The following is a 16,809-nucleotide window of genomic DNA, read 5'->3' as shown; positions in this document are numbered from 1 at the left end:
TATATATATATACACACCACATTTTGCTTATCCATTCATCTGTCAATGGACACTTGGGTTGCTTCCACGTTTCAACTATCGTGAATAATGAATGCTACTATGAACTTGGGTATACAAATATCTCTTCAAGACAGTGCTTTCAATTCTTTTGGGCATATATCCAGTAGTGGAATTGCTGAATCATATGGTAATTCTGTTTAATTTTTTAAGGAACTGCCATATTGTTTTCCACAGTGGCTGTAAAATTTTATACTCCTACCAACAGTGCATGTATTAGTCCATTTCCGTTGCTTATAACAAAATACCTGAAACTGCGTGATTTATAAAGAAAAACAAAATTTATTGCTTACAGTTTCTGAGGCTGGGAAGTCCAAAATCTATCTGGTGGTGGTGACAGTGACCCAGGGGTCTCACATTGCAAGATGGTGGAAGCAGAGAGGGCAGAGGAAGAGAGACAGACTCTCCTCTTCCTTTAAAGCCCTCAGATCCACACCCCTGACCACCATTATTAATCCATTTTTGGACTTCCCAGCCTCAGAAACTGTAAGCAATAAATTTTGTTTTTCTTTATAAATCACGCAGTTTCAGGTATTTTGTTATAAGCAACGGAAATGGACTAATACATGCACTGTTGGTAGGAGTATAAAATTTTACAGCCACTGTGGAAAACAATATGGCAGTTCCTTAAAAAATTAAACAGAATTACCATATGATTCAGCAATTCCACTACTGGATATATGCCCAAAAGAATTGAAAGCACTGTCTTGAAGAGATATTTGTATACCCAAGTTCATAGTAGCATTCATTATTCACGATAGTTGAAACGTGGAAGCAACCCAAGTGTCCATTGACAGATGAATGGATAAGCAAAATGTGGTGTGTATATATATATATACCCCCCATATATATGTATGTATGTATATGTATATATGTATATACACATACACACGCACACACACAATGGAATATTATTCAGCCTTAAAAAGAAGAAAATTCTGACATATGCTACAACATGGATGAAACTTGAGGACACTATGCTAAGTGAAAGAAGCCAGTCATGAAGTAACATATACTGTATGATTACACTTACATGAGGTACTTAGAGTAGTCAGAACGCTAGAGACAGAAAATAGAATGGTGGTTGCCAGGGGCTGTGGGGAAGAGGGTATGGGGAGTTATTGTTTAATGAGTATGGAGTTTCAATTCTATAAGATGAAAAGCATATAAAGATGAATGGTGGTGATGATGGTTGCATAACATTATGAATGCATTTAATACTATTAAACTGAATGTTTAAAAATGGTTAAGATAATAAATTTTATGTGTATTTTACCACAATAAAAAAAATTAGGAATAAAAAGAAATAAAAAACTCATCAGCAAACCCAAGGTCACACCAATTTTTCCTGTATTTTTTTCTAGAAGTCTTGTAGTTTTACATTTAGGTCTATGATCCATTTTGAACTAATTTTTGTAAAAGGTGTATTTATGTATCTAGATTTGGAGAAAGGGAAGTAGATGGATGTCCATTTATTCAACTACTATTTATTAAAAAGACTATCCTAACTCTATTGAATTATCATTTCATCTCTGTAAATAATCAACTGACTATAATTGTGTGGGCCTATTTCTGGACTCTTTATTCTGTTCCATTGATGTATGTGTCTGTCCTTTGGGCAATACCACACCGTGTTGATTACTGTAGCTTTATTGAAATTATGCAATGTGAGTCCTTCAATTTTATTCTTCTTTTTCAGAATTGCTTTGGCTATTCTAGTTCCTTTGCCATTTCATACAAATTTTAGAATAAGCTTGTCAATATCTGCAAAAAAGCTGGCTGGGATTTTGATTGGGATTGATTAAGTATATAGATCAAATTGGGGAGAACTGACATCTTAACAATATTGAGTCTTTCAATCCACAAACACAATATATCTCTACAATTATCTTGATCTACTTTGATGTCTTTCATTAGTGTTCTGTAGTTTTCTGCATATAGATCCAGCATGTGTTTTGTTAGATTTGTATCTAAGGATTTCAGTTTAGTGGGGTTATTGTAACTAGTTTTTTAAATTTCATATTCCACTTGTTCATTGCTAGCATATAGAAATACAATTGACTTTTGAATATTAATCTTTCATCATGTGACCTTGGTAAACTCACTTATTGGTTCTGGGAATTTTAAAAAATAGAGTCTTTTTTATTTCCTACATAGATAATCATATCATCTGAGAATAAAGACAGTTTTATTTCTTTCTTCCCAAATTTTGACTTTTATTTTTCTTGACATTGCAGTAGCTTAATCTTCCAGCATGATGTGGAATCGGAGTAGTACAAGAGGACATTTTTGTCTTGTTTCAATCAGGGAGAAAGCATTCAGTTTCTCATCAGTATGGGTAACATTAGTGTGGGTTTTTCATAGATACCTTGTATTAGGTTAAGGAAGTTCTATTCTATTCCTATTTTGCTGAGAGTTTTTATCATGAATTTTATCAAATTCTTTTTTTGTGACTATTGATGTCATTATACAATTTTTCTTACTTAGTCTATTAATATGGTGAATTACATTGATCAATTTTCAAGTGTTGAACCAGTCTTGCATTCATACAATGCACCCCCACTTAGTCATGATATATTCTTTTTATGTATTTCATATGGTAATATTTTATTAAGGAATTTTGCATCTATGTTCATGAGAGATATTGGTTTGTAATTTTCTTTTCTTCTGACATGTTTGGTTTTGGTATTAGGTTAATACTGGCTTCATAAAACAGATTGGAAAGTGTTTCCTTCTCTTCTATTTTTTTGAAGAGAGTGGAAAATTTGCTTCTTTCTTCCTGAAATATTTGGGAGAATTCACAAGTGAAACCATCTAGGCCTGGAATTTTATTTTTGGGGAGGTTTATAACTACAAATTCAATACCTTTTATAGATATAGGGCTATTCAGGTGATCTATTTCTTCTTCAGTCAGTTTTGGTAGTTTGTATCTTTCAAAGAATTGGTCCATTTCATCAAAGTTATCAAATGTATGTACATATAATTGTTAGTGGTGTGCCTTTATTCTCCTTTTAGTATCTGTGAGATCAGTAGTAATGTCCCCTCTTTCATTCCTGATATTGGTAATTTGTTCTATTTCTTCCTCTCTTTTTCTTGGTTAGCCTGTCTTTTAAAGTCATTATTTTGGGTTTTCTTCAATGAGGAGATTTCCAGTATGGTCACAGAGCCCACAGCCTGGCTCTTTGGCCTGTACCCTAATCATCTCAGAAGGTGAAGTCTTTGGTTGTCATGGAAACAGAAGCTTGCAGCTGTTGACTAGGAGACAGCTAGATGCTTCTTCCTTCCTTCCCTCATTCTTGAAGTTTTTCCAGAGACTCAGAACTAGGAATTCTTGCCCCAGTGGTCTACTGGGTCCTGAGATAGGTAAAATCCCTTCCCCACTGGTCATTGGAGACTTTGAAAACTAGGAGAACCAGGCACCAAGGTACAGTGTGGGATTGGAGTCCAAATCCTGCATAGTGAACCCTGTCCCTCCATTCCTGAGACCTGAAGCACTCACAGCACAGTTGGGAAGACTATGGGGGTGTGGAGGAGCATAGGACAGTACCCAGGCATGATTTTTAAACCTCATAATATTGAGAAGTCCTTTTACTCACATTATTTTTAGAATGCACCCAGGGTGCTGCAGGTAGAAACTATTTTCACACCCATTTTACAGAAGAGATTGCTGAGGCTCATAAAAATGATATCTTTGCTCATGGTCACACAGCAAGTAAGTGGTAGAGCCAGAGTGGGCCCAGGAGTCTGTGGGCTAAGCTAGCTCCCCAAAGTGATCCTAATTCATGGCAGAGGACAGCCCTGTCTGACACTTTAAATGCAGTCTCATGAGAGGACTGGAGCCAGACAGCCCAGATGAGTTGTGCTGGGATTCCTGACCCCCAGAAACTGTGTGTGCTTTAAGGCTTTCAGACTCCTAACCTCCAGAACTAAAAGATAGTAAATGTGTGTTGTTTTAACCCCTTTTAAAATTTCTTCATAATGCCTGTGTCTGCCTGACCTTGAATTATATATTGGTATATGAATTCACTGTCTGCCACATCATCAATCATCAGAGAAGTGCAAATTAGAACCACAATGGGAGAGCACTTCGCATGGATTTAGAATAGCTACATTGAAAAAAAACAGATGACATCAAGTGTTGGTGAGGATGTTGAGCAACTTAAAATCTCATATATTGCTTGGGAAGTATAAAATGGTTCAACCATTCAACAAAGGAAATCATAGAAGAAACATCTCCATGCTTGGCTGGGAAAATCGGGAACAGATCTGGCTTCAGCATTTAACTACGTCATTTGTTCTCCTATGTCCAGTGCCAATTCTTTTAGAACCATAGTTTTTCAGCTTTCCAGAAATGCCTGGTTTCCCTGGTGAGGCTGAGGAACAGCCGGGCCTGTGTGCCAACACTGCCTTTACCTGTGGGGAGTGACAAAATCTCTCCCTCCCCTTTGCAATCTTTACTTCTCTCCCCAACTCTTATTACCATTAGATACTCACTTATTCACTTGTTTATTGTTTTACTTATTCACTCGTTTATTGTCTGTCTTAACTCACTAGAATGTGGGCTCCACGAGGGTAGGGATATTTGTATGTTTTGTTTATTCTGTATCCTTAGTGGCTAGAACAGTGCATTGCTCCTTTATATAAAGTAATCAGAAGGATTGAAAAGAGAGTAACGTTTTCATCGGCAATGCCACCCATGATAACCTTGATCCACTCTAAACTAATATCAACTATTATAACACTCAGCTATTGCACAATAATGGTGTGTAACAAACGACCACAAAATGCCAGTGGCTTATATCCATAAGCATTTATTTCTCATTCACACATCTAAAGGTCGACCAGGGCAGTTCTGCTTCGAGCTACAGGTTGGGTCCTAGTCTTCATATGTGTCTCTTATTCTTCTAGGGTTAGTGGTTTACTTGGAACATGCTTTTTTCATGTTAATGGTAGAAGTGCAAGAGGGCAAGGCCATTTGTGTAAATGCATTTCAAGCCTTTTCTGTGTCGTATCTGCTGACATTCCATTGGCTAAGGCAAATCATAAGGCCAAGCCCACCCTTAATTGGGCTAGGAAATATGCTCTACCTCTAGTGAGTGTAATGGAAGCATCACATGGGAAAGGGCATGGTTGCAGAGAGAGAAGTGAAGAACTGGAAGCAATAATGCAATCTATCACAGCTATTTTCAGCAGTTATTTATCATTGGTGTATGTATTATTGGTGGAGTGTCCAGGTTCTCAGTCAGAATGGGAAACATTGGCACTACTTTTTGGAGAAAAAAATGGCATTTGAGATAAACTACAACATTCAAACAGTTGCTTTTACACTAGGCAGCATCACCTTCGGGAGCACCTATGTCTTGAATCTGTGCCAATATCACAACACCCCTGATGTAGATGTGGATGTTTCCAATGGTAGGAAGTCATTCTAAAAAAGGCTATTCATGGACTGAAGTAGAAAGAGTCACATAATTTCTACGGAAGCTAGAAAAACTATAAGATTCAGCATTCGTTCATGGAAAACTAGGCAGAAAAGATAACTTCCTTAACTTGATGGAGGTTACTTATCAAAAGCCCAAAGCAAGTATTACTAAACTTAAGGGCGAAACTTTACACTTTCTGAAGACATAATACTGAAGAAAGTTGAGTTCATTATACTATTTTCTCTACTTTTGTATATGCAATTTTCCATAGTAAAAAATTAAAAGGGAGGAGGTGTTAGATCATGCAACTGAGGACTTGTGTATGTCATGCGTATTTTTTCATTTCCTTGTTAGGCTTCTGTTCCTGTAATCTCTCCCATTGTGCCAAGAACACTGCCTTCTGTTTCTCCAGATAGGCGTGGCCTAGAGTGTTTTTTCTTTATCCAGTACCCTGTTGAGGAATGATTAATCCTCTGTTCTTATAACAGGGTTGCAATGAATAGACCTAGTCAAATGTCATTCTGAACATACACAAATATATCAGCAGGAGCTGAATGAACACTGTTCCTGGCCAGGCCAGGGACAGATGGCTCCTTGGGTGTCTGAGATCCAGAGGAATGTTCTAACAAAAGTAAACCGAGTCAGTGGCTCAGGGTGGAAGCTCCAGGGTCCCATGGTTGTGTTTCAGCCTGACTTCAGCATTGCCATTTGTGAGCCTTTCAAAATCCATGTTCTCCTCTACAACCAACTATCATTTGACAGAAGATGCAGGGAATAGAGGAACAAATTAAAGGAAACCATGGGAGGATGAAACTAGTAAAATCCAGACCATGGGAAAATCTACTGGACAAATGACCTGGATTCTTCATTAGAGAGGTTCTTTTCCTTATGCATTGACATACCTAGATGTGTATGTGTATATGTATATAATGTGTTATATATGTATATATTTATTAATGTAAGTGTAAATATATTTATAGATGTATACATATTTATAATATACATATGCATTTATAAATGTGTACACACGTGTGTGTGTGTGTGTGTGTGCTTTTGGCTGTATCCCACAGTATGCTTGCTTTGTACTTTATTAATTTCTACTTGTATCATTATCATATAATAATATTATTATTCTCCCTTTTACTTTTTTTAGATTTATTTACTGCTTATTTCCCAATTTCTTAAGATAGATGCCTAATTCATCAATTTTTAACCTTTATTACTATCTAATATAAGATTTAAAGCTATTCATTTTCTTTTAAGTGCTGCTTTGGCTGAATCCCATAAATTTTGAATGTAGCATTTTCATTAGTTTTCAGTTATAAATATTTTCACATTTCCACTGTGATTTCATGTTGCTATTTCCCCTTATTTCCTTAAGTGTATTTATACATGAACAAGATGCTCTAACTAAAAGAAAATGATTATTAGACTCAACTTTTTAAAAATGCAACTATACAATGCTTAAAGGAGGTACACATTAAACATAAGGGCACAAAAAAGCCTGGAAGTAAAAGATGGAAAAAGACATGCAAACACTAACCAAAAGAAAACTGGAAGTTTTATTACTATTCGGACAAAGTAGACTTTAAGAGAAAAGCCATAATTGAGACAAAGGGGGTCATTTCATAATCATAAAAGGCTGAATTCACTAAAAACATATATATATAAAAAACCAAAAAATTAATGGAAGTAGGAATGGCCAAATCTATAGTTATGGTGGGAGATTTTTATAAATAACACCTCAGTAAATAAGAATATAAGTACACAGAAAAAAAGAAAAAGCAGGAAAATTGTAAAATATAGGAAAAACATGATTATCAAACTTGACCTAATTGACATGTAGAGACCAATGAAAGTAACAGTGCAAAATACAGGTTCTTTTTTTACACACATGGAACATCTACCAAAATAAACTGTATGTTCATCCAGAAATCAAGGCCCAACAAGTTTCAAATTTTTTCAATAAGAACAAATCTGTGGTTTCAGAAACCAGGAGAGTGACTCCCTATGTGGGAGGACAGAAGCACAGTGCTTGGGTAGGGACAGAGGGACTGTTTCTGGTGCAAGGATCTATATCTTGATATTTGTGGCTGTTAACAGCTGTGTTCTGTGTGGTAATTCATTGATATGTGCAAGTATGATTTGTTTCCTTTTCTCTATGTATGTCTTACCTCATTAAAAAAGTAAAAACTTATATTTATATTTTAAATTATAATTAAATTTATATGATTATTACCTATAATTATATATTGTTATATAAAATTACAATAATCATATGATTCTAGTTTATTGTCTAAATTTAAATTATTTATAATTTATAATTTTATTTTATATATGTTTATTTTTTCCTTTTCTTTCCATTTTATATACTTTATTTATTAAAACCATATTATTATTACAAATCACGATTTTTCCTTATGCCCTTTACCCAACCTAACCTTCCCCAACCCCCCTGCCTTCCCCCATCTCCAGTATCCTTAGATTTGTTTTTCCCTTCTGAAAGTTTGATGTATTGTTTTGGTCCTTCCCTCCCTCCCTCCCTCCTACCCTTCCACCCTCCCTCCCTTCCACCCAGTTATTTTATTTTATTTTATTTTACTTTATTTTATTTGTGACCGGTAAGGGGATTGCAACCCTTGGCTTGGTGTCGCCCACACTGCGCTCAGCCAATGAGCGCACTGGTCATCCCTATATAGGATCTGAACCCGCGGCCTCAGCGCTCCTGGCGCCGCACTCTCCCGAGTGAGCCACGGGGCCAGCCCCCACCCAGTTATAAGTGAGAACATGCAGTATTTATCTTTCCTTGTCTGGCTTATTTCACTTAACATAATATTCTCCAGACTCATCCATGTTGCTGCAAATGGCAGAATTTCATTCTTTTACGAAAAGAATTCTTTTATGAAAGAATTTCATTCTTTTTATGGCTGAGTAGTATTCCATTGTGTATACATAACCCATTTTCCTTATCCAGTTGTCCATTGATGGACACGTAAGTTGGTTCCATATTTTGGCTATTGTAAATAGAGCTGCAATAAACATGGGAGTGCAGGTATCCCTTTGATGCGATGATTTCCATTCTTTTGGATATATGCCCAATAGTGGGATTGCTGGATCATATGGTAGTTCTATCTGTAATTGTTTGAGGAACCTCCATACTGTTTTCCATAATGGCTGTGCTAATTTACATTCCCACCAATAGTGTAGAAGAGTTTCCCTTTTCCCACATCCTTGCTAGCATTTGTTGTTCTTGGTCTTTTTAATAATGGCCAGTCTAACTGGGGGAGATTCCATTTACAATAGTCACCAAAAATAAATAAATAAATAAAATACCTAGGAATCGATTTAACCAAGGAGGTAAAACATCTCTACAATGAGAACTACAAATTACTACTGAAAGAAATTAAAGAGGACACAAAAAGATGGAAAGACATACGATGCTCTTGGATGGGAAGAATTAACATTGTGAAAATGTGTATTCTACCTAAAGCAATCTACAGATTCAATGCAATTCCCATCAAAATACCAATGTCTTTCTTCACAGAAATAGAAAAAGCAATCCTAACATTCATATGGAACTTAAACACCATGAATAGCCAAAGCAATCCTGAGCAAAATAAATAAATAAAGCTGGAGGCATAACACTACCCAACTTCAAATTATATTACAAAGGTATTGTAACCAAAACAGCATGGTAAGGGCATTAAAACAGGCAACTGGATCAATGGAACAGAACAGAAAACCTCGGAATCAACCCACATTCTTACAGCCAACTGATCTTTGACAAAGCCAAGAAGAACATACATTGGGGAAAAGACTTCCTCTTCAATAAATGGTGCTGGGAAAATTGCACTTCTATATGCATAAGAATGAAACTGGACCTGCACCTCTCACCGTATACCAAAGTCAACTCAAAACAGGTTAAAGCCTTAAATATAAGACCTGAAATCATAAGATTACTAAAAGAAAACATGGGGGAAGCACTTCAGGAAATAGGGCTGGGCAAAGACTTCATGAATAAGACCCAAAAAGCCCAAGCAACAAAAGAAAAAAATAAACAAATGGGACTGTATCAAATTAAAAAGATTTTTCACAGTAAGGGAAACAATCAACAGAGCAGAAAGACAACCCATGGAAAGGGAGAAAATATTTGCAGACTATACATCCCACAAGGGATTAATGTCTAGAATATATTGTTTGGGTTAAAGAACTCAAACAACTCTACAGTAAAAAACCCCAAATAATCCAAATAAAAAAATGGGCAAAGGAGATGAATAGACACTTTTCAAAGGAAGACTTACAAATGGCCTACTAGTATATGAAAAAAATGCTCAACATCATTAGTTATCAGAGAAATGCATATCAAAACCACATTGCAATATCTTTCTGCTTTTGAGTACCATTATGTGAGGATATGATCCTAAAGGTCTGTCTCTATTTTAGAAACTTGAGGGGAGATATTGCTGTTACATGGAGGATGGCAAAATTCAATGGTGGAAATAATCTGCATCCTTAATGCTGTCCTGGAGCCCAGTGGCCTGAAATGCTTACTTCTAGACTTTCTAAGTGAAGCGAAGCCATAACTAAACTTTGTTTGGCAGTTGGGCATTCTGTTACTAGTCACCAAAGCCACCCTAAGCAAATGACACACCTCAGAGTTGTGAAAACAACCCTCCCAACCACAGCTTTTGCCTAGAGAACATTTCTTTGATGAAGGCACCTAGGAGTTAGTGAGATCCTGACTGAATGCCACAGCAGGGCCTGGAGGGCTGAAGGCAGTTGAAGAAGTGAGCCAATATTTAGAATAGCAAGTCAAATGACTATCAGGCAATCTACATTGTCTGCTCCCCCACCCCACCCCCATTATTCTCTCTCAAGAACCCTATCCTTTTTCTTCACAGCGTTCATCACAATTGTAACTATATATTTAGGTGGTCATTATTTATAGCTTCTAGTTATTAAAATATTTGTTTAATTACTGTAATGCACAGCCCCCAATTAATAATTGCTTAAATATGATAGACATTTATTTCTATTTATATAAAAGCCTGGGTAAGTAGTCAAGAATAATCAGAGACATAGGCTCTTATCTTATTACTCTAACATCCTCAATACATGGCTTCCATCTTGTGATCTGAGATGGCTGCTGTAGTTCCCACTATCATATCTACATTCCAGCCTGTGGAGAAGGAAGGGAAGAGAATAGAGGGCTGGTTATGACCTGGAATGACACACACCTTTACTGTGCCAATCTCATGGACTAATCATCAGTCATATGACCACATCAAGCTGCAAGGGAATCTGAGAAAATATCTACTATTCTTTCTCATGGACTAATCATCAGGCATATGACCACATCAAGCTGCAAGGGAATCTGAGAAAATATCTACTTATTCTTAATATCCATGGACCCAGCCAACACTTAGGAAGAATGGGAAAAAATACGTTGGGAGATAATTTGTTTTTGCCACTGTCTTCCTCCCCATACATACTTCTACGGTCTGAATGTTTGTGTCCCCAAAAATTCATATGTTGATGCTCAAACCCCAATGCAATAGTATTAAGAGGTAGGGCCTTTTGAAGGTGATCAAGTCATGAGGGCTCACTCTCAAGAATGGGATTAGTGACCTTATAAAAAGGTGCAAGGGAGCTAGCTAGTCCCTTCCACCACATGAGGATGCAGCAAGAAGGCACTATCTTTGAAGCAAAGAGTAAGCCCTCACTAGACTCCAAATCTGTTAGCACTTTGATCTTAGACTCCCAACCTCCAGAACTTGTGAGCAATACGTTTCTGTTGTTTACAAATTACCCAATCTAAGGTATTCTGTTATAGCAACCCAAATGGACACATACTCTTGGTTCCATGAGGGAAGAGCACATCTGATTTTTCCACCACAGAATCCCTAGCTCAAAACAGTACCTGACACTTACAAATACCCCATCAGTTACTGAGCAAATGAAGATGGCTTAAAAGAAGAGTTCAGAGTCAGAAATTTTAAGACATTTCATGGAAATGAGATCTCATGGTTCTTTAATAAACGGCAAAATGTGTATATAAACCAAGATGAAAGTTGACTTCTCTCCCAGTGTTCCCTGAAGACAAATTCAGGATGATAGGCAAATGACCAATATATCCATCTATGGGCTTCCTTATGATGGGACAAGGGAAAAGAGCACAAAGAATTTCAACCAGAATCCTGAGGAGGTGAGCTCCCATTTGCAGCATGTTGTGATTATACAAATAGAATCTTTCCATCTGTTCAGCTGTGATAGAATAGATTCCCTTGGAAAAAAAGTCTTCTTGAGCTTGCAATGGTAATCTATATCTCTGACAGGAAAATATAAACCACATCTCTATCAGGATTCTCTGGTTGCAAGCAATAGGATCTCATTCAGGTTAACTTAAGAGGGAAAACTGATTTTATTGGAATAATATTGTGCAGCTTAAAATAGTAAAGGGTTGAACAACTGGTCCTTCCAGAAGGAGAGCAATCAGAGAAGACCCATTAATCTCATTAGGGGGAAACAACAGACAATCTCACTAAGGTGTGGCCATAAGAATGACTCAGTTTTGAACACTTTCCAACCATGTGTTGCTCTGCTGAAGATTCAAATTCTTGTGTAAGGGAGTCTGACTGGTCTTCCCCAAACCACGTGCTTGTCCTTTGGCTGGGATGAGGGAGGGGCACAGATAGTGATCACAAGGAATTGGGGAGGGATAGTTCACCAAAATCATGCAGTGTACTGTTATAAAAAGGGTGCTGTGCAGACAAAAGAAGAGCTATCTATCCTGGACAATCCTCCTTTTTGGCTTCTGAAAGAAACCCTGAAACTCTCCAGGAGACCCTCTTGAACTATATTGCCTGAGGGTAGTTGTAGTGCATAGAATTATGTCCCCCCAAAACTCACTGAAGCTTGAATTGTGTCCCCAAGATTTTATGTATTAGAAAATTGGTCCCCACTGTAACTATTAAAAGGGTGGGAAATCCTATTATGGTAACCGAAAGGTGGAGCCTTGAGAGGTGATTGTAGGACCATGCTGTAGTGAATGGATTAAAAATGGTGGTCAGGGGCATGGTTCTGAGGGCTTTAAAAGAAGAGAGAGGAGAGTCTGTCTCTCTCTCTGCTTCCACCATCTTGCAATGTGAGACCCCTGGGTCACTTTTGCCACCACCAGATGGACTTTGTACTTCTCAGGCTCAGAAACTGTAAGCAAATAAATTTCGTTTTCTTTATAAATCAGCCAGTTTCAAGTGTTTTGTTATAAGCAACAGAAACAGACTAATACAGTAGTCTCCACTGATTCCTTCCATACTTCTCCTTGTTCCTATTGTTTGGCAATTTGGTGGAACACAGATAGCCGTAAGTTCTTCGCTTCTTTTCCCATCAAGAGGTAGAGTGTATTTCTCCTTACCTTGAATCTGAGCTGTACTGTGCCTTGCTTTGAACAACAGAATATGGCAGAAGTGATGCAGTGCCAGTAATGGGCCTGGGTCTTAAGAGGTCATGTAGCTTCCCCTTTTGCCCCCTTGGATCCCTCAGCCACTGTGTAAAGAGGTCCTGATATCCTGCTGGAGAGGCCACGTGGAGAAGAAGAGATGCTCATTCAGCCCCAGCCATCACAGCATGGGAGTGAAGCCATTTTGTGTTTGAAGCCATAGTTCAGCCTCCAGATGAAGGCAAGACCAGTAGAACCTTCCAGCTGAGCCCAACTTGGACTGCAGAATTGTGAGCCAAATGATTGTTGATGGTTATTTTCTGTCATTAAGCTTTGGGATTGTTTGTTATATGGCAAGGGATAACCAAAACAAGCAGCAGCCCTGTTTCTATTTGAGGGTTAGGGCCAACCTCAGCTATCACAATAATCCTCTTTTGCCTGTTTGTCTAGTAATAAGAGATACCCCTAGAAGGCTAGGGGACAGCCTCAGCTTCTAGTTCTATGGAACTATTGTGTCCCCTGTCTAAAAAATTCCCTGGGTAGTAAAACTTCTAAATTGACAGAGCCCCTGGTGGCAGGAAGAGAAAGCAAGAATTTTTATAGTGGGTAATTGATGTTATGGTTAAGAGTACACCTGTTTTCACTTCCTTGCTTCTGCACATTTGTGTACCAACTATGTATATATATCATAGGTTTGGGGGCATATTTTGCAGCTGGTAGAACAGTTCTCCAATGTGAGGAAGTGCTATCCCTCATTGAAGACCACAGCTGAGTTTTCCTTAGGCCATGCCATTATTTTATAAGGATTATGGGGATGTGGAGGACATATTTCAGTGAGAAGAGAATTCCTTGGTTATTAGCAATGTGGTGAGGTATAATGTGGTATAGCAATTGCATTAATGCCCCAATTCTTCACTCCTCCCTGTGGCCTTAGAATTCCTCTCCTAAAAGTGAAGTGTATTTCTCAGGTGACTTGCTTTGGCCAACTGAATGAGGTGAAAGTGACAGTTTACTAGTTCCAAATCTAGGCCTCAAGAGGCCTTATGTTTTCATTTCTTTCCTTGAACTTCTGCCATCACCATGAGGAAGTAGTCCACTTGTCTCAGGAGGAGACATGTGGGATAAGAGCCTCCCACCCCCAGCTATAACTAGCCTAGGTTAGCTGACAGCCAGCCAACCCCCAGATTATGAAAAAACTATCCAAGATAAGCAGAGCCACCTTGCCAACCCTGAGCTGATCCTAGATGTGAGAGCAATAAACACTTATTGTGTGCCATTGAGGTTTTGTGGTTGCTTGTTACACAGCATTATTTTGACTAACTGCTACATATGGTATATAAGTGGTTTATGAGGCACGTAGTAAGTCCATAGATGTGGATAAGAGGCTGGTGGGCAGGGAAATAATAATCTAAATCAAGAACAAGTCTCCATTCCATTGAGGATACACTGCCTACTCTACGGTGAAAGAAGCTTGGTGTGATCAACCTGCCACCAGATATCTGGTTAGTGGAGGAGATACAGTACCAGTCCTGGCTTCTTTCTCATTTATGCCTTCTCAGGGAAGAAATGTCTTAAACTCCTTAAGAGCTGGCTTGCCTGCAGACAGCATGTTATATCTTAATAGCTCCTCACCTTGCACTGTTCTGATCCCCAAGAATTAGTACTTATTTAGATTCAACACCCAGTAGTCCTTGGAAGGTTTGTTTCTTTGTCAACAAATGGATTATCTATGTCAAAGGAACCTGAGGGCAGGTGGTTTAGCCAGATTCCAGGGCGTGTGAGGCACCATGAATCAAGATTCCCTCTGGCTAAGTGGCCTTATCTCCTTCTAGGCCTGTTTGCTAATCAGTAGACCCAGCCCCAACCTATATGACCATGCAGCTAGCCCTTAGTCTTCTGACTGGGCAGTGGGAATCCATGAGCACCAATCAGCTGAGGCCAAATTTCGTGGAATAAACATGGAAGCAGGGGAGTCAGTTATCCCTTCAAGGTGTAGATGGAAGAAGGAATTCCCTGAGATAAGGACTGGTCAGGCAACCTCAAATGACACCCACTTCATTTTCTTCCTCTACTACCTTTTCAATATATTCTTCAGGAAATCAGTCAAAAAAGGACTGACTCTCTCACCTTGACCTACACTGCCACTCCTTGTCACAGAATAACCATTAAAGCTGTAACCAAAATGGTCAGATGCCATAAGAGATAACCATAATTCAATGGGCTTTCATTTCAGTATAAATGAAGTTTTAAGAATATGAAAGAACACAGGACTGTCAAATCCCAGAGTAGTTAGAATTAAATGAGAAGTAAATATCTTAAATATCTTAAGAGCAAACCCCAATCATGTGACATGCAGGAGACCAGAAGGGCATGGAGACCATCTAACTTTCAGTTATGAAATCAGGGACACAGCAGCCACAAATTGCGTATGGTGCGACCCACTGTGGTTGCCAACAGTCATCCACTTAGCAACTTGGCTGAAAATCTCTGGTTGGTATGGAATCACAAGTGTGTTCAAAAAAATTAATCTATCTGGGATGATATTCTGCTGAACTGCATGGCAGGTTTCCAGTGGTGAGGTCAAATTAGAATACGGTTAATGAACTTGGGGGAAAAAGCACAGACATGACTCTGATGAGGATAAGTGCCTTTTAACCTCAGGCAAGAGTTAGGAATAGACACCTTAAAGAGATTCTAAATCTCTTAACATTAAATGTTAACATTAACAGTTTTATGTTAAGGGTTCATTATTATCTGTGTTTTCTTACGTTTGAGATTATTTCATATTAAAAATGCCCACTCAAGTGACTGAAATATACTTGTGGTTATTATCAAGTTTAAAAACACTACTGGAATATGTCTTAATTTAAGTGCAGTTGAAACTGTGGAATCAAGTAGTATTAAAAAAAGGTCCCTTACAAGTAATTGTTGAAATACACAATAGACTAAGTAAAATATTCAAGCTGACGAGGCACTAAGTTTTTGGATTTATAACTTCAACAACAACAAAACATATTTAATAACCCTAAATACTTAAAATGGACAAAAGAGACTGAGAAATATCTTATTTTTTATTTTATTTTTATTGTTGACACTATTTCAGAACAACCACAACCATATTAACAAACCAAAAACCTGTGCACAGAAACGAGATGATGAAAATATATCAAGATGTTAACCACAGTCTTTGGATAGTGAAAATATGGGTGAGTTTCTCTTCTACATTTCTGTAACTTCCAAGTTTCTATAATGAACACAGACTGCATATATAATAGAAATATATGTAATAAAGGTAGACTACCAAAACACTATGCTAGAAGACCACTCAAGAAAACTGAGACAAAATACTTAACCATAATCCCACAACAACCACACAACTATTTCTTGTTTTCCAAATTTCTTCCAATCTTTGATATGCATATTTATCAACATCCTAATAATCACAGACCAGTGCACAGATCAAGATGTTAACAGTAGTTGTTGGGAATATGGGTGAATTTCCTTCTTTTACTTTACCAAATTTCCCAAAGTTTTCTATGAGTATGTATTATATTTGTAATGGAAAAATACATACATAAAATTTAGTACAAAAACACCAAAGATTATTCAAGGAATTTGAGACAAAATAGTTAACCATAATCCCACAGTTGGCAACACTATTTTAATTATTTTCCACATTTCTTTTCATTTTAGACTTTATGCATACATATTTAACACTGTTATAATCACAAGCTTGTGCACTGAAAGAAGATGGAAGAAACAGATCAAGATGTTAACAGTAGTTGTTGGGAATATGGGTGAATTTCCTTCTTTTACTTTACCCAGAGGAAAAATCAGAAAATAAGCAATTAGAAAAGAAAAAAAATTCACCCATACTCCCAACACCCACCA

The 16,809-nt window shown here is 37.6% G+C and overlaps 1 protein-coding gene across 4 annotated transcripts in view; it reads right to left on the bottom strand.

Moving 5' to 3' along the window:
* Window positions 1-15,982: 15,982 nt before the first annotated feature.
* The window catches only part of PEG3 (paternally expressed 3), a 27,668-nt gene continuing 26,841 nt past the window's right edge, over window positions 15,983-16,809 (bottom strand). For 2 of the 4 annotated variants that reach the window (XM_008577145.1, XM_008577148.1), the window contains exon 11: window positions 15,983-16,739. The gene's annotated coding sequence lies outside the window, so the exon portion shown is untranslated. The remainder of the gene's footprint in view (window positions 16,740-16,809) is intronic. The other 2 variants (XM_008577146.1, XM_008577147.1) reach the window with 2 other exon arrangements.

Source organism: Galeopterus variegatus, unplaced genomic scaffold (genome assembly GCF_000696425.1).
Source record: "Galeopterus variegatus unplaced genomic scaffold, G_variegatus-3.0.2 Scaffold1456, whole genome shotgun sequence".
Classification (NCBI taxonomy): domain Eukaryota; kingdom Metazoa; phylum Chordata; class Mammalia; order Dermoptera; family Cynocephalidae; genus Galeopterus; species Galeopterus variegatus.
This window is presented reverse-complemented; position numbering and strand designations above follow the sequence as displayed.